At 38.3% G+C, this 19,584-nt stretch overlaps 1 long non-coding RNA gene across 2 annotated transcripts; it reads left to right on the forward strand.

The window, feature by feature from the left end:
* The first annotated feature begins 4,376 nt into the window (after nt 1-4,376).
* On the forward strand, nt 4,377-7,300 carry LOC145651943 (uncharacterized). 2 transcript variants are annotated; one of them, XR_014118073.1, is made up of 6 exons: nt 4,377-4,500; nt 4,865-5,107; nt 5,584-5,844; nt 5,939-6,041; nt 6,259-6,301; nt 7,060-7,300. It is a non-coding gene; the product is annotated as an uncharacterized LOC145651943 (long non-coding RNA). The 2 variants fall into 2 exon arrangements; XR_014118072.1 differs by having other exon boundaries at nt 5,942-6,041.
* Nucleotides 7,301-19,584: the final 12,284 nt, after the last annotated feature.

A 19,584-nucleotide genomic window follows, 5' to 3' on the forward strand; every position in this document is an offset into this window, starting at 1 on the left:
AGACAGAGAGACTGAAGAGGAGCTTCTTCCCACAGGCCATTCGGGCCCTGAATCAGGGAAACTGATAAACTGTGGGGACCACCACCACCATGTAGCATAACTGTATATATATATATATATATATATATATATATATATATATATATATATACACATAGATATTCTATTACCACCATGTAACATAAAAACTGTAAATATGCCATTTTTCAAAATGGATCTGTACATTCTGTACATTGTGTACATATATATATATATATATATACACACAACCATATACATTGTACATTGCGTATATAATCATAATATACATATATTGTACATACATTGTTAATATATTTTTGTACATATATAGAATATATATTTCTCTATGCGCCCGTTTTCTTTTTCCTCAGTTTGGACAGAGCACCCTCAACCATTTCACTGCGAGTTATACTGTGTATATATGTGACAAATAAACCAAACTTGAACTCGAACTTGAACTTGTGTGCATGTGTGTGTGTTTCTTTGTGCATGCGTGTGTGTGTCTGAGTCTGTACCAAGGAAATAACAATCACAGAGCAATCTATGGTCTGTGTGTGTTTGTGTGGGTGTATATACATTTGTTTGTGTGTGTGTGTGGTTGTGTGTGTGTGTGTGTGTGGGTGTGTGCGCGCATGCATTTGCTGAAAAAGGAGAGAACAGTGCAGTAAAAGAAGAAGAGAATTTAAATACACAAAAAATAACATAATTAAATACATCACAGACAGTTCACATGGTTAAAACCTCAAAGCTGTTTCTTCTGAGTTTATTTTCCTCTGTTCCCACAGTGCTGATGAGACTTTGCACAGTGAGGTAAGAAGAGCTCTTTATTAACTTACATTTGTTTGTTAAATTTCCCCGTAGTCTGTGCTTTTAGTAAATAGCATAAAGGTCAAGAGAACATTACCACTCTTCATGAACTCTCATCCACATATAGTTGTAGAGGACGTGGAGTTGGTTTTGGATTTCAGTGGTGTTATGTTTATGTGGTGTGTTTGTGTTCCTGATGGAGAGACTGTGTAAATCAAAGGAATAAAAAAGCAAGCAAAAAATGAGTGTGAATGTGAGAAGTGCATGTGAGCGAGTGACAGAGAGGACTCTTAATTAGGACAGTCCAGGAGTTATTATGATAGTCCATTTTCAGGAAACCAGCAGTCAGACCCATCTGTGAATTAGAAATGAAAAATTTACATTAGGAACAAAGATAAAAAAAACAGGAACAAGAAAATAATGTGATGACAAAGAAAGACTTACAAAGGGCTAACAAGAAATTGGTGTGGAACATCACTGCTCCCTCTGTACAGAACACTCAACCAATGATGATTTATATATATATATATATATATATATATATATATATATATATATATATATATATATATATATATATATATATATATACAGAGAGAGAGAGAGAGAGAGAGAGAGAGAGAGAGAGAGAGAGAGAGAGAGAGTGGCCTGGGAGTGTGACAGAGTATTTTTACTGATTCTAGCCTTGAGCTCTTCTGAAATTAGATTGGTGCTTTTATTCCTGTTGGAGCTACAACTCCCAGCATTGGTGTCTCTGCCACAAGTGCCCCAGTCACCACTGGGAAAACCTTTTTGATAACACACACAGATTTGAAGTTGTTCAGATTATCTGTCTTGCATATGTTTCTATACATGGTCTCTGCCACTTGGTCAGGTCTCTTAATATTTGCTTTCCCTGCAACTGTCTTGTGTTCCTGTTAGTCTCAGATGCTCCTTTGTATAGTCTGCATCTTGTGTGGTGTAATGCACCCCTGTTACAATTAACATAATGCTTAGTTCTTGTATTTTTACTACCATGATCAGTGACTCTGTACTGTCCTTCAGTCATGCCTTTTCCAGACATTGCTAAGATTGTCTTGTCAGCCACTTCTGCTAACTGTCAGTGTTAAATTCCATGTAGGTAATCCTGCCATGACACCTCCACTGTTTTCACGGTAACTATGTCCCCCTTCTGACTGGGACATGCCCTCATCAGCCCATCCTTGGGATCCCGTGTTTGGATGTAGTCATGGATATCTCATGTCACATCCTGAACAGTGGTGTTGAGCCTTCTGTCTGGTGTGCAGTCTTTGTTTGTTATATCTTGGGTGATAATGAAGAAGATTTTGGTGAATGGTTTGGTAGGCTATAGAGTTTACTCCCCCTACTCTTTCAAGTTCCTTGTCTAGTCAGATTGCCCTGCAGTGATATGACCTCTGGTGCTAAGATTCCTGGGTCAAGTCAACTCCTCCATTAAAGTGCTGCAACATTTCATGGGAAAAAAATTGCAATAATTCTATTACACTGAGTGTGATTTAGCTATTTATGATCAATTTGTTTAATCACTTTCAAGTTTTGAGATTTAGAATCTATATTATGAATTAAGAGTTCTACTGGAATTCAACACATAGTGCCTGTAAGTTCCAACATTATTTTTCAAACCCTTTGTGACCTTCTGAGGAAAGTAGTGAGGCATGAGTGAAAGGTAACAAAATGTACATTTAATGAAGTAACTAATAGACAAAGCAGGAGTTAACTGAAGGGAACATGAAACAAAAATCAAAAATATTTCAAAAGGGCAAAAGGATTAAGTATTTGTTGTGGCTGGCTAGATTTTTATTTGGAATAGAGGAGGTCAGTGTGAAACATTGACTGGAGATGCCTTAAATGAAGAGAATGAAACAAGGTTCATATATGTGTGATGACCAGTCAGTGAGTGATTGGATTGGAATAGAGGAGGTCAGTGTGAAACATTGACTGGTGATGCCTTAAATGAAGAGAATGTAACAAGGTTCATATATGTGTGATGACCAGTCAGTGAGTGATTGGAAACGTGGAAGTGATTTGGTGGTCCAGTTGGTTGAAGGACAGGTGATTGACAGATTGGAGGTGTCTGATTGGCTGGGTGTCAAAGAGTGGTTATGAGTGGGTGATTGTGTGTGTGTGTGTGTGTGTGTGTGTGTGTGTGTGTGTGTGTGTGTGTGTGTGTGTGTGTGTGTGTGTTTGGCTGGCTGGGTGTCAACATTCTTCATCTTTTGGGTAGGATGAGAATAGACCTCCTAGAACAGACCTGAACAACAAGCTCTCACTACATACATATTGGCCACTTCAGTCTTCTACACTGCTTAGGACATAACAAAATTGTTATTAATACAATATCTATCTGATTTATGACTGTTTAAATACATTTGTATGTAATGCTGAGATGAGGTGTTAAAATAGTTGAAGTTGTTTTTAATTTGTTAAAGTTGGTAGAATGGTTGTGTTTTTATTCTTATCACAATGGCTTTCAAATTGTACATTTACAGTCTGGACAAGGATTCCTATAAATCCTTTTTGTGAATCAAAACTGAACTGAAATGAGATGACAAGAGCCAAACCTCCTCAGTAATACAGTTGTGTCATCAGATCAGTCTGACTGATATTTGAAACAGTGTAAACAGAAGCAGAAATGTGATGCACTCAGCTGTGTTGTGTGCTGTTGTGTGTCTGTGCAGGTTTGTTTAATGATGTCACTCAGAACTCCTCTTCTAACTCTCACTCTCATTACTCTGTTCATGTCTCTGGGTAAGACTGCAGTCTTCATCAAAATTGTATTTTTCTTTGTAAAATTTCCAAAACTGTTGAAACCTGCAAAAATATTAGGAAAATTCTGATATCTAGTATAAAGATTTTCTGACACACTGTTCCCATTTAATGAAGTTAATTTACATTGGTTACCAAAGCCCCCACATCCCCCACACCACTGCTACAGAGCTTGCTGAGTGCTTTGTGGTTTTTCTCAAGTTTAGGGCAGTCTTAGATTAAGAGCACACTGTGTTAAGATTAAAATTCACAACCCCACTATAACTACAAAGTGCAGATATATTTTTGTTTGTTTTTCTCTTGACTCAACCTCAAATATTATGTGACTGAGCGTTAAGTTGTTCAGAGTCACTAGTGTCCACTTCTCCCCAAGCTCCTCCCCCACCCTGCTACAAGCTCTTCTCACATTGTGGTTTAGCTCAGAATCAGCTCAGAGTTCTGCAGTACCTGCTGGAGTTAGAGAGGAGAGAAGTGAAGCTGTAAGAGAACTCCCACTCTCTTATGCGGCCCAGACTCTTCTAATGACCTCTTGCATGCATTATATGTTTTAGGGGTTTTTGGAACAGAATGGAGTGTGAAGTACAACCCAACTAAAATATGTGTTTTAAAGGGGTCCACAGTGTTTATCAATGGCAGTTACACATACCCAGCAGGGCTGGAAGTCAAAGAGGAATTTTGGGTTAAAGAGCCATTCGATAGAGAACAGGACACACCTGTATATTGCAAACCCACTAAGGACTCAGGCACAACAGTGTTGTGTCGATAAACAGCAAAAGTTCTCCCTCAAACTGATTAATGTAACGAAGGAGGATGACTATTACTTCAGAATTAAAACAAATGTAATCGAACAAAAATGGCTGGGAGATCCTGTTAAGATCAGTGTCACAGGTGGTTTAAATCTTTAATTTCCTATTTTCTAACTGTGATGCATAATGTCCTTTACTCAGAGGAATTTGAGTCTTGAAGTTCATTAATGCCTATTTTTAACTATGATGCACATTCTCACTTCATGTAAAGGCGTTTGAGTTTAATAAAGCTGATTATTGAGACTTGTTAAACTGATTAAGGGTTACTCTGATATATTAGTTGTACTATGCAATTTGTTTCTCTCTTATTTTTTAACAAATTCAAGACAGTTTCATGACAGCAGAATTATTTTCTTAATTGCTTGAAGTTTTCTGGATGATTTAAAGGCTGTCTAATTGTGATGGACTTCCATTTGTTTGGTTTGAGGATTATCTAATTGTCTTAGAGCTCCTTGTGAACACTCTTCTTGAAGTAATAGAGAGAGAAGCAGCAGTTCTGACGTGTACGACCACCTGCAGTCTGACTGACAGTCCAACATTCATCTGGTACAAAAATGGACGTCGCTTATCCTCCAATACAAACCCACTCCACCTGCGGCCAGTCAGCAGTGAGGATGCAGGCAGTTATATGTGTGCTGTAAGAGGATATGAACATCTCCCCTCTCCTGCTCAAACTCTCACGGTCAGATGTGAGTTTACAATGTTGGTTTCATTTTATGATTATCTGATTATTGCTAAGTTCATTTCATTGCCAAGTTCAGTTCATTTCTCAGTTAAAATGCAAAAAATACAATGAATTAGTAAAGTCTTATTAGAATTATATATATATATATATATATATATATATATATATATATATATATATATATATATATATATATATATATATATTCTTTACTTTGAGTACATGAGACATTTCATTACTATAAAATGCATTCTCCACATGGTGTTATTGCCTGATTTAAGGTGAAGACATTAGTAATGGTGGGACAACTATACAACATCTCCAGAATCAGCTCTTAGAACAGTAGAGGATACAAGTCCATTAATGAACCTGGATATATGCCTGGTTGATGCAGATCATGCCTGTAGTCTCCTTGCTCCTCCTTTCAGACAGAAGACGTCATATTCATTTCTTCACATTCTCTCATTTTGTGGGTGTTAGATCCTCCAAAGAATGTCTTGGTGTCCATCAGGCCCTCTAGTGAAATAGTGGGGGACAGTTCAGTGACTCTGACCTGCAGCAGTGATGCCAACCCACCTGTGCAGAACTACGCCTGGTTTAAAGAAGGAGGAACCTCATCTGTAGGATCTGGACAGACATACAACATCACCATCAGCTCTAATAGCAGTGGCTGGTAATACTGTGTAGCTCAGAATGAACAAGGGATGCTGAAATCAGCTTCCATAGATGCCACTTTAAAGGGTGAGACAGACAGACAGTTATGCATTTGCTATTCACATTATGAAAGCCCTATATTATGTGTATGAACAATAGTGTGCATGTCTGTTTCTCTCAGCAGGTCACTTCTACATTTTGCCTATAGCTGTTGGAGTCAGCCTCTTTGGGATTGTATTTCCTCTCTCAATAGTTTTATTTATGAAGAGAGAAAGTTTAAGAAGGTAAAGTGAAAGATGTTAATATAAGTTACATGTATAAATGATAACTTTATAGTACCTCATTTCTGTTCCTTTCCAAAAGCACTTTATTAATATGGGAAATCTTGAAAATATGATAAATGCTAATAATAATATCATAAATGCAATATTATGAATACTAATGTCTATTCTCTGTTTTCTGTTTGGACGAACACTGACATTTGGGGTTTTTTGAGCTCAGAGGCAAGAGGCAAAAGAGAAATACAGATGAATCTGATTATGGGGTGAGCTATCACAGAAATCCAGATATATTTGTCAATAAGGAGTCTTAACCCTGCTAAAGAGTTCATAAAATTCATGTAATGACAAATCAGAGCCTTTTAATGACAGCGTCAGTCTTAGTTCTGTATCTTTAGCATTTGTTTATGTCAGAGTGAGAGCTCCATCTGAGATGCAGACTGTCAACAACAAAATAACATTAGTGGAAAAACTCCAATGGAACCTTAACCATAAAGCTATTCAGTGTTTATCATTAAACTGCACATCATTAACTCTGTGCTTCACAGAACGCTGGCCTCAACCCCTGTCATACCTGTGACACTTCCACATCCAGCTCTCCTGTGTATGAGAATACTGCAGTGAGTTCATCATATCAGTTACATCACAGTTATAGAACTCTAGTTATAGAACTCAGTTAGAACTCTAGAATCTTGATAGCACTCTAGAATCTTTTTTGAGATGGGATGTGTAAAGCTTTTGTCATTTTTACTGAATACTGGAGGAATACTACGATACACAGCTTTCTTACATTACCATAATTATATAGAATCCACAGGAATAGATTATTAAATTTAGATATGCCAAAACATGCATTGTTTTGTTGTGTTTTTTCAATTTGTTAAGCAATATGAAGATGTTTGTGTGTGTGTGTGCTTGTGTGTTTGTGTATGTGTGTGTGTGTGTGTGTGTGTGTGTCTGTGTGTATTTTGTTATTCCAAATGTCCTTGTGATCTGATATTCTTTCCTGTGTTTCCTTTTATAGGACTTAAGGAAACATTACTAAGAGAATCATCACTGAGAAATTAAACTTGCAGCTGTATCCCAATGCAGTCAAAAGAGTGAGAGATAGAGGGGAAGATAGATGGATGATTACATGTAGACAAGAGTGTTCAGTTAATCAACAATAAAAAATGTAATCAACTGCAAAAAATGTTGCAGTCTTTCATTTTTTAATTTTTTTTTGTACTGATGGAAAATAACCTTGTTCTTATTCTGAAAATCGAATTAATTAATAAATCTAAATTAAAATCTAAATGTTTTGTTATTTGTTAATTCAATTTTTATCTAGTCCATTAATTTTAATCCAGTTAAAATATTTGAATGTGGTTTCCTCAAAAGCATCATGATGTTTATATCTTGTTCAGTACATGTACTCAGGGATTCTCACTCTAGCAATCTGAACTACAATGAAAATAGAACAAAATAATGTAAAGTGAGCTCGAACCCACGTCAGCTAGATGATGACACCGACAGCCTACTGGGTGAGCATCCACACTTTAATGGTGGGCCCTTGTGCAGAACAGTTAGATCGTGGAACAAGTAAACAAGAAAAGTAAATAACCAAAAGGTGAGGAGTGAACCTCAGCCATTTTGTTACGATGTGAACGAGCTCCTGCTAGACAGTTGTGGCCATAAAACAATCTGCGCGTATATTGCTCTTCAAAGGAATGGAGGACAACAACACTAGAGGGAAAGAAAAACTAAACACCATGCCGAGTGTGGGAAAAGGGAGAACCAAGGATGGCAGCCCCGATGCCCTGGGGAAAATCAAACTAAAACTTCCCAAACAAAACCAGAAAACAGGAACTGTAATGGCTAAGGGGAGGCTTAGGAGAGAGACAGATTTGAGGGGGAAAACTGCAGAAGGCAGGAGACATGTAAAAACACAGCCACCCTCGCAGCACAGAAGTGAGGTGTCACACAAGGGCTCACAGACCTCAATACCCAGAACTTGGCTCAGAACTTTGGCAAAGACCCAGCACTGAGTGACTGGCTCACTGGGCTTATATAGACTTAGCCCAGCTCTTGGCCGTTAAGCCTGATTAGTGTTGTGCCTGACTCGAGACCTCCCACTGGTGGTTGGAAGGAGCCTCGGCCTGGCACCGACCCTTACAAATAAGGTTACAAAACAACAAAAACTCCATCATGTAGGGATTAGATCCACACTACCAGCACCTATAAGACTGACAAAAAATAATTCCTTTAAACTCTTTATCATGGACTTATTAGCTAATAGCTGTTGTTAAACATCATGGCACCAAAATATATGACAGCTTAATGAAAGCTTTACATTGTTTGATTATATAATATAAACTATTACTAAATGAATTTCACAGTTAAAATGTAAAACACGCAATGAAACACGAAAGAGTCACTAAATCTTCAACATGTATAGATGTTAGACCCTCGCTGGTACACAGGCAGCCCTTACAAACTACATCCACCAATCACTGCACACATTCACTTCCCCAATCCAAATCACCTGTTTACTTGAATAATCACCTAGACCTAGACCTCATTTATCTCCAGCCTATTTAGACCCCACAAGTTAAAGGCTCTGCTTAGTAAGTTACTTTGAAAATGTATTTTCTGTCTTTGGTTGCATTTGGGAATTAAACAATTATGCTCCTCACTTGCACCTTGCTCTTGTTTCATGATGTCACAATAGAATATCTTTAATTTGAGACATTTTATTATCAAATTCGTTCTTTACATGGTGTTATTTATGCCTGATTTAAGGTGAAAACAGTAATGGTAGCACAACCATACATCATCTCCATCTCCAAAATCGGTTCTTAGAACAGTGGATAATGCAAGTTCAAATACAAGTCAGTTAATTAACGTTTATATAGACACTACACAGCTGTAACTACATGGTTTTGTATCATTGGTTGATGTTTACCATAACTATAGTCTCCCTGTTCCTCCTTTCAGGCAGAATATGCTATATTCATTTCTTCACATTCTCTCCTTTTGTGGGTATTAGATCCTCCAAATAATGTCTTTTTATACATCTGTGAAATAGTGAAGTGACTCTGACTTGCAACAATGCCACCCCACCTGTGCAGAACTACACCAGATATAAAGAAGGAGGAACCTCACCTGTAGGATCTGGACAGAGTTACATCATCAACAGCTCCAGGATCTGGTTCTGCTGTGTGGTTCAGTATGAACATAGGATACTGAAATCAGCTTCAGCACATGCCACTTTAAAGGGTGACACACACAGGCAGTTATGTTTTAATTGTTGACATTCATTCATCAGTCGACATTCATTTACTCACATTCATTCATATTTACAAACTATAATTGCTATACTGTATATGTGTCTGTGTTTCTCACCAGGCCACTTCAACATATTGCCTATAGTTGTTGGAGTCGGCCTCTGTGGGATTGTAGTTCCTCTTAATAGTTTTAGTGAAGAAGCGGGAAAGTTTAAGAAGGTAAAATTAAGTGAAATGTATTATGTTAAATTACACTTTGTTACGATCTCGTCGAGGCTCCAGGCCATAATGGGAAGTGTGACCCAAATAAAAAAAAAAGTCTAAACAAGTCTGTAGTGGAAATGAAATCAGATTGCAACAGACCAAAGTAGTTCAATGACAGCCAATGTAGTGTACAGGAGACGGTCTGACACTAATATAACATCAGGAGTGACCCAGGCCAAAGTAACAAATAAATCCACACTAGAAAAAAAAAGCCACTCACTAAACCTACACAAAAGAAAATACACACAAAACTACATTTACTCCCTAAGTGGAAAACCGATCAAACCACATCCCAAAACAAAATGGCAGTCACTCCCTACTTACCAGTGACCACTCAACAAAAGGAAAAAGTTGAATATATACAAATGTACAACTGCAGACTAACTATTAGAGAAGACAAGAGTAAAGTGAAAACTGGAAGCAAGGTCATACACCAGGTCAACTATCATGAACTCTCTCTCTCACACACACACACACACACACACACACACACACACACACACACACACACACACACACACACACACTGTTTCTGTTTTGTATGTTAATTCTCTGCTTCACAGAATGTAAAAAGTGAATTTTTGAATTTATTAGATTATTATAAATAATGCTGCACCTAATCTATCAATAGGATCACTGAAGTAATAAGTACACTTTTCTACTCAAACAAAGTCTACCCACGAGCATCTTTCTGCTGAACCATCAGTGTGGACATGTGGGTTTCTTCAATCAGTTTTGTGTTCCACATTTGTAGTTCTCAGAAAACCTTGCGGTTTAATGAATACTGGAAATATACAGTACACAGCTTTCTTAGTATTAGGCTACTTTACATTGTCATAATTATACAGAATCTGCAGGAATAGATTATTATTAATTTTAGATAACACAAAAATGTGATTTTATTTTCATTTTGTTATGACATTTGAATAAGCGTGCATGTGTGTGTGTGTCCATTGTTATTCCAAATATCCTTGTATTCTGATATTTTTTCCTGTGTGTCCTTTTATAGGCCTTGAGGAAACACCACTAAGAGAATCATCCCTGAGAAATATCAAACTTGCAGCTATGGCCCAATTGTAACGTTTACTGCAGTAACGTTTACTAGGCGAGAAGCAAAATGCCAACGCAGGAGGCTTTTAATGAAAAAAGGAAACAAAACATGAGAGGCTAACAAACAGAGACACGGGAAAACACTGAGACAAATTAACACACGAACTAAGCAAACAGCAAAACAATGACAAGGTCAGTGACAGTGACAACAATTAGAAACTTAACAGAACATGCCAAAATAACCGACAAACTGGAAGACAAAACAAAGCCAGGGCTTAAATAACCAAGACTTATAAACTAATCAGGTCACAGGCGAACATCATTACAGGTGGAGATACAGACCAGAGAGCGGAACAGATTAAAACAAGCACTGGGAAAGAGGAACAGGTAAAAGGAATGACAGGCATGGAGAAAACGAAACTAAGGAACGGAACAACCAGGAAGTAAAGGAAAACAAAGACACGACAGGGAAATCATGTAAACAGGGATGCCAGAAGGGGGCCCATACGTGACACCAGTGCAGTCAAAAGAGTGAGAAATAGAGAGGGAAAGAATAAATTTAACATGTAGTTTCCTTCAGAAGAAAAGCTTTTCAGTGTTTTACATTAATGATTGATACTCAGAAAATGTTAAAATAAAAGCGTCCTTTGCATTTTTATTGCAAGGATGAAAAATAACCTTCTTATAATTTTGCTAATCTATATAATTAAATGAACCTCATGCGAATAAAAAATAGTCACAACTATTTTAATACTATATTCATTCATTCATTCATTCATTCATTCACTCATCCCTTCATTCATTCATTCATTTAGTCCATTTATTTTAATGCAGTTTCCTCCAAAGCATCGTAATGAAATCTAAGGGCATTTTCTCAGTTTTTGAATATTTTATTAAAAAGCTGCAAACGAGTAGCTCTGCACACTCCTCTTTCTGTCATACTCTAACATCCCTGTTTATGTGTGTAAGTCCATTCAGATTGGTTGGTCAGTCCTGACGTAACATGACGCTGTCAAAATTTAATTTAGTTCTAGAGTGGGAATCTCTGAGAACACGTCCTTTTGGGGGGAACTACATCTGAGTGTTTTAACTGGCACAGTGTATATACGATGTTAAGTATTTGGTTGGTCAGTTCTTAGTGAGGAATCTGGTTGCATCCAGATTGTGAACCTCAGGCACCTGAAGAGAGCGTCTGAGCAGCAGTGAGACACAGAGTCAGTTTGTAGTTAGATAGCATGTGTAATTTATAGACTACCTGTGTTTGACAAGAAGAGCAAGCACAGGGAAAAAAGAGGAAGAACAATAACAAAGGCAAATGTGGTCTTTGGCAAGCAAAGCAGGCATCAAATGAAGAAGTTACATGGTAGCAGAATACGTGGACTTAGGTCAGCATTATTTCTTATACTTGCAAACATGCATAGAGAGAAAACAGAAACATTTTATTCTTACTTTGCTTTATTCTTACTCTTTTATTCTTATTCTTAATATTCTTTTATTCTTTATTCTTTATTTTTATTCTTACTTTGCTTTACATTTTACTTTTACTTTTAGAAAGAAAACAGATACATTTTATTCTTACTTTGCTGCCTTTTACTGTAGCAGAATAACAACAGTGAATAAAAAGGCAAAAAATTCCAGTCAAGGCCAGTTTATCTGGAGAAATTTCCTGGTCTGACCACACCTTTTACATGTGGCAAATATTCATTTCTCCTGGAAGTGATATGCAGATTATTTACAAAAATATGAAATCACCTTTGCCATTGGTTAAATCAGTTACATTTAGCTGACACTTTTATACAAAGTGACTTACAATTATGACTGAGTACAACTTGAGGGTTAAGAGATTTACTCAGGAGCCCCAGCCGTGGCAACTTGGCAGCGGTGGTAAACCAGCAACCTTCTGTTTACAAATGAAGTACCTGAACCACTGAGCTACCACTGCCCAATCATCCTTTGTTAGTAGTAATAACAAGCCAAGTTAATTAGAAACATGAGGTATTGAGTACACAGCTATCTAACAGGAGCCAGGATCCAGTCCAAACAGGAGCCAGTCCAAATGCCCGTAGTTTACATCGAACAACTCTGACATCCTCGTGTTGTTAAGTGAAATGACACTGATGGTGTGGTGACAGTGTGACTTTCCCAGGAACAGCAGAATGGGGGATGGAGTTCTAGCAGAAGGGTGACTCCATATGCGGATATGACCCATTTAACAACAGTTAGGTAGATTGGGGTGTTTTTCCATCTGCTGGACAGGGAGAGGCACACCACACAGTACTGGTGCTCTGTCACATTTACAGCTATTTCCAGGGACAAGGCACACACGATGTTCCCTTTGCACCATAGGAGGCCCTTCAGTCTGAACATCAGCATAATAAGATTCACCATGGATTACTTGCATACAGACATACAACAAAACACACATAGAGACAATAGTACACCCTAACTGGGGGCCTCTTTAATCTACTAGCATATATCAACTGAGGCTGAGCATCAGTTAGTACAGCTGTTTGGATTATCACAATAACAGTAGCGGATTGTGTGTAGCGAGCCTCAACAAATCTCCTAGGAAGCAAACATTCGATTAGCACTTTGCCATCTGGTGAGAATTTCAAGGAGTGCTACAGTACAATCAGAGATAATTGTGTGTAAATTACCAGCTAGCATAGGGCCTGGTTGGCCCTTTACCCACAACATGGGAAATGGTCTTCCCATCAAAACTTTGAAAGGAGACATTTTCATGACAGAGGGCAGTAGAGGATGTGAAACCTCCAGTCGATCATAGATATATACGCACAGATATTTGCAGAGCTGCTGAGTGACTCTTGATGTGAATGCTGGGCCTTTATCACTGTTGTTAGAATGCAGTATTCCATACATAGTTATTATATCTCTTGCCACAACTCTTACTATTGTTCTCACATTTTCCTTTGCACTCAGGAATACCTCAGGCCATTTAGAAAATTGATCAATCATCATAATAATATTTTTCTGCTGAATCAGCTAGTAACACTCTGCTTCATTGCTTATGGTTGGGGTGTCATATCCTGTTACTTTGATAACTGCTAAATGACTGGGAAGCTTGCAGTCAGGCTGCAATGAGAGTGGAATGTGATATGATCTTTCCCTCTACTGCCCTAAACCGGTTCTGTGGCCAAATCCATCAGAAATCATGGGAGACACCACATGCATGTCGACAGTGTGTGTACATAGTGAGGGGCTTATCCTTGAACAGATGAATAACATGCATGAATAAGAGCAAACCACTGTGTTCCTCCAGTGTCCAAGCTGAATTCAGGAGAGAAAGCGTTTGATGCAGCATGAAGGCTGAAGAGCCCTGCAGAGAAGAGTGTTTAACAGTCAAACTACGAGTTCATGTCAAAATGTTTCATAGCCACTACACCTCTTAGCTGTCATGTTGTGTGGCTGCTGTGTTTAACACCTTGGTGACCTGATGACTAGTATTTTCTCAGCAGCAGCAGCAGCAACCACAGAGTGTGAGCACACAGGAAGACCTGGTGCCATAAGTTCCAATAGGAATCCTCCAGGTCTGTAAGCCCCATCAACCTAGTCTGAGTCCATGCTAGTGCAAGACAATTTTTTTATTTCTAAATGTAAGTGCAAAAATGGGCTGTGTCTACATGCACAGGGATGCTAGTGAAAGCAGAACAAACATCAACCATGGTGGTGTATGTGTGTGTGTGTGTGTGTGTGTGTGTGTGTGTGTAATTATATTTATTATACAAGAGATGTCCAGTACAAGCGAGGAATGACAAGATCATTGACCTTTCTCAAATCTTGTGTGAAATGCCACCTCCTCCAATCTGGTTTGCAAACTGGATTGATTAGAGTGTTATAAGGGGGCACAATAGGTGTCAGAACTCCTCTGACAGCAGAAAGTCCATGATGTTGACACTGTTCTCCTTTTCAGGCAAGAGCAGGTATTGCCTACATGACATGGGGGGTGTAGGTGCCAGCTAGACCCTGTACCCACTTGACCTTGGTATTCAACTCACAGAGAAGGCAGAACTGAGTGCAGGTATAAGTAGAATCACAAATAGAAAGATCATTAACCAGAGAGGTCATTATATTATACCCCATGATTATCATGCTTAATTTAGACATTATGTCACAACCCAGAAGATTAAAATGTAAATTGGAAATGATCACAAATGGATGGTGAAAGCGTATTCCACTGACACATGTAACACACTGAGGGAAGGTTTTGTGGGCAGGAGATGGGCAGCCCATTAACTCCAACAGAACTAATGGATGCTCCACACAAGACCCTTGTATTTTGTTCTATTGTTGCAAGACCTGAGCCAATGGAACCCTGGGGGTTTTTTTTGCATGTTTTTGTTTTTTACAAGGGTAAATATGCAAGCCAGACTCCCTCCATTGCTGGAAATGCTCCTGTTTTTAATGTAACTAGCAGGTCAGAGTGTCTTTCAATAAGCCATCAGCTATTAGCTAATAAGTCCATGATAAAGAGATTAGAGCAATTGGTTTTTGTACCTGACTTAGAGGTGTCAGTCTTATATGTGCTGGTGGTGTGGATCTAATCCCTACATTATAGAGTTTTTGTTGTTTCGTAACCTTATTTGTAAGGTTCGGTCCCAGGCTGAGGTCCCCTCCAACCACCAGTGGGAGGTCTCGAGTCAGGCACACCACTAATCAGGCTTAACACCCAACAGCTGGGCTAGGTCTATATAAGCCCAGTGAGCCAGTCACTCAGTGCTGGATCTTTGCCAAAGTTCTAAGCCAAGTGCCCAGCTGGTAACTTTGGGTATTGAGGTCTGTAAGCCCTTCTGTTGTGAGGGTGTTTGTGTTTTTACATGTTCTGTCCCTTCTCCAGTTTTCCTTCTCAAATCTGTCTCTCTTCCAAAGCTCCCCTTAGCCATTACAACTCCTTATTTCTGGTTTTGTTTAGGAAGTTTTTAGTTTGGTTTTCCCCAGGGCATTGGGGCTGCCATCCTTCCCATGGTGTGCTTGGTTCTGCATTTTCCAAAGCTCGATGTGGTGTTTAGTTTTTCTTTCCCTCTAGTTTTGTTGTCCTCCATTCCTTTGAAGAGCGATATACGACCAGGTTGTTTTATGGCCGCTGCAGTCTAGCGGGAGCTCGTTCAACTCGCAACAAAATGGCTGGGGTTCGACTCCCTGCCTTTTGGTTATTTACTTTTCTTGTTTACCTGTTCCACGAGCTAACTGTTCTGCACACGGGCCCATCATGAGAGTGTGGTTGCTCACCCAGCAGGCCGTTGGCATCATCACCTGAGTTCAAGATCACCTTACATTATTTTGTTCTATTTTCATTGTAGTCCAGATTGCTAGAGTGAGAATCCCTGAGTACACGTCCTGAACAAGGTATGAACATCCTGATGCTTTTGAGGAAACTGCATTCAAGTATTTTAACTAGATTAAAATTAATGGACAAGATAAAAATTGAATGAACAAATAAATTATTTAGATTTTTATTTAGGTGTATTAATTATTTAGATTGTCAAAATAAGAACAAGGTTATTTTCCAAAATTCCAAAAATAATGAAAGGCTGCAACATTTTTTGCATTAATTATTAATGTAAAACACTGAAAAGCTTTTCTTTTGAAAGAAACAATACTTGTGTACTATACATGTGATCATGCATCTCTCTTCCCCTCTATATCTCTCACTCTTTTGACTGCATTGGGATACAGCTGCAAGTTTGATTTCTCACTGATGATTCTCTTAGTGATGTTTCCTTAAGGCCTATAAAAGGAAACAAAGGAAAGAATATCAGATCACAAGGACATTTGGAATAACAAAATACACACACACACACATCTTCATATGGCTTAACAAACTGAAAGAAAAGCAAAAAAACCCTGCCTATTTTGCCATATCTAAACTTAATAATATATTCCTCTGGATTCTACAGTCATGGTAATGTAAGAAAGCTGTATTCATCCAGTATTCAGTAAAAATGACAAGAGCTTTACACAACCCATCTCAAAAAAGATTTTAGAGTGCTATCAAGATTCTAGAGTTCTAACAGAGTTCTATAACTGTGATGTAACTGATATGATGAACTCACTGCAGTATCTCATACACAGGAGAGCTGGATGTGGAAGTGTCACAGGTAGGACAGGGCTTGAGGCTGGCGTTCTGTGAAGCACAGAATTAATGATGTGCAGTTTAATGAGAAACACTGAATAGCTTAATAGTTAAGGTTCCACTGGAGTTTTTCCACTAATGTTATTTTGTTGTTGACAAAATGGAGCTCTCACTCTGACATAAAGAAGAGCTAAAGCTACTGAACTAAGACTGACACTGTCATTTCAAGGCTCTAATTTGTCATGACATGAATTCTATGAACTCTTTGGCAGGGTTAAGACTCCTTATTGACAAATATATCTGGTTTTCTGTGATAGCTCACCCCATAATCAGATTCATCTGTGTTTCTCTTTTGCCTCTTGCGTCTGAGCTCAAAAATCCCCAAATGTCAGTGTTCATCCAAACAGAAAACAGAGAATAAACATTATTTTTCATATAATTGTATTTATGATATTAACCATATTTTGAAGATTTTCCATATTAATAAAGTGCTTTTGGAAAGGAACTGAAATAAGGTACTATTAAGTTATCGTTTATTCATGTAATTTATATTAACATCTTTCACTTTTCCTTCTTAAACTTTCTCTCTTCACAAATAAAACTATTGACAGAGGAAGTACAATCTCACAGAGGCTGACGCCAACAGTTACAGGCAAAATGTAGAAGTGACCTGCTGAGAGAAATAGACATACACACACTATTGTTCATAAGCACAATATAGGGCTTTTGTAATTTGATTACCAAAGGAATAAGTGAATGAACTGATGAATGAAAAATGAAACATAACTGTCTGTCTGTCTCACCCTTTAAAGTGACATCTATTGAAGCTGATTTCAGCATCCCATGTTCATTCTGAGCTACACAGTAGCACCAGCCGCTGCTATTAGAGCTGATGGAGAGGTTGTAAGTCTGTCCAGATCCTACAGGTGAGGTTCCTCCTTCTTTAAACCAGTTATAGTTCTGCACAGGTGGGTTGGCATCACTGCTGCAGGTCAGAGTCACTGAACTGTCCTCCACTATTTCACCAGAGGGACTGATGGACACCAACTACAGGCTACAGACTACAGACTACAGGCATGATCTGCATCAACCAGTGGTGCAAAGACATGTAGAGTTACAGCTGCGTAGTGTTTATATCCAGGTTCATTAATGGACTTGTATCCTCTACTGTTCTAAGAGCTGATTTTGGAGATGTTGTATAGTTGTCCCACCATTACTAATGTCTTCATCTTAAATCAGACAATAACACCATGAGGATAATGCATTTTATAGTAATGAAATGCCTCATGTACTCAAAGTAAAGAATATATATATAATTCTAATAAGACTACTACCTCATTGTATTTACATTTTAATTGAGAAATGAGCTGAAATTGGCAATGAAATGAACTTAGCAATAATCAGATAATCATATAATGAAACCAACATTGTAAACTCACCTCTGACCGTGAGAGTTTGAGCAGGAGAGGGGAGATGTTCATATCCTCTTACAGTGGGTTTGCATTGGAGGATAAAGGACGTCCATTTTTGTACCAGATGAATGTTGGACTGTCAGTCAGACTGCAGGTGGTTGTACACGTCAGAACTGCTGCTTCTCTCTCTATTACTTCAAGAAAAGTGTTCACAAGGAGCTCTAAGACAATGAGGGAATCATCAAACCAAACTAATGGAAGTATATCACAATTAGACAGCCTTTAAATCATCCAGAAAAACTTCAAGCAATTAAGAAAATTATTCTGCTCTCATGAAACTGTCTTGAATTTGTTAAAAAATAAAAGCAAAACAAATTGTATAGTACAACTAATACATCAAAGTAACCCTTAATCAGTTTAACCACTCTCAGTAATCAGCTTAATTAAACTCAAACTCCTTTACATGAAGTGAGAATGTGCATCATAGTTAAAAATAGGCATTAATGAACTTCAAGACTCAAATTTATCTGGGTAAAGGGACACTATGCATCTCAGTTAGAAAACTGGGACTTAAAGATTTAACCCACCTGTAACATTGATTTTGACAGGATCTCCCAGCCATTTTTGATCACTTACATTTGTTTTGATTCTGAAGTGATAGGCATGTTCATCCTCCTTCGTTACATTGATCAGTTTGAGGGAGAAGTGTTGCTGTTTATCTACATAACACTGGACCCTTCCTGAGTCATTAGTTGGTCTGCAATATACAGGCTTGTCCTCTTGTGGATTGAAATCCACTTTGACCCAAAATTCCTCGTTCACATCAAGCCCTGCTGGGTATGTGTAACTGTCATTGATGAACACCATGGACCCCTTTAAAACACATATATTAGTTGGGTTGTACGTCACACTCCATTCTGTTCCAAAAGCCCCTGAAACATATGATGCATGAAAGAGGTCATTAGAGGAGTCTGGGCCCCTTAAGAGAGTGGGAGTTCTCTTACAGCTTCACTTCTCTCCTCTCTAACTCCAGCAGATACTGCAGAACTCTGAGCTGATTCTGAGCTAAAGCACAAAGTGAAAAGAGCTTGTAGCAGGGTGGGGGAGGAGCTTGGGGAGAAGTGGACACTAGTGACTCTGAACAACTTAACGCTCAGTCACATAATATATGAGGATGAGTAAAGAGAAAAACAAACAAAAATATATCTGCACTTTGTAGTTATAGTGGGGTTGTGAATTTTAATCTTACCACAGTGTGCTCTTAATCTAAGACTGCCCTAAACTTGAGAAAAACCACAAAGCACTCAGCAAGCTCTGTAGCAGTGGTGTGGGAGATGTGGGGGGATTTGGTAACCAGTGTATCTCTACTCTTCAATTTATGGGTCTGTTTTTCAGACCAAATGAGAACAGGATGTAAATGGGCAGCCTGCATTATGAGGGAGATGATAATCAGACATTCTGCTCTA

This window comes from Electrophorus electricus, chromosome 18 (genome assembly GCF_041902795.1).
Source record: "Electrophorus electricus isolate QZ-2024a chromosome 18, ASM4190279v1, whole genome shotgun sequence".
NCBI lineage: Eukaryota > Metazoa > Chordata > Actinopteri > Gymnotiformes > Gymnotidae > Electrophorus > Electrophorus electricus.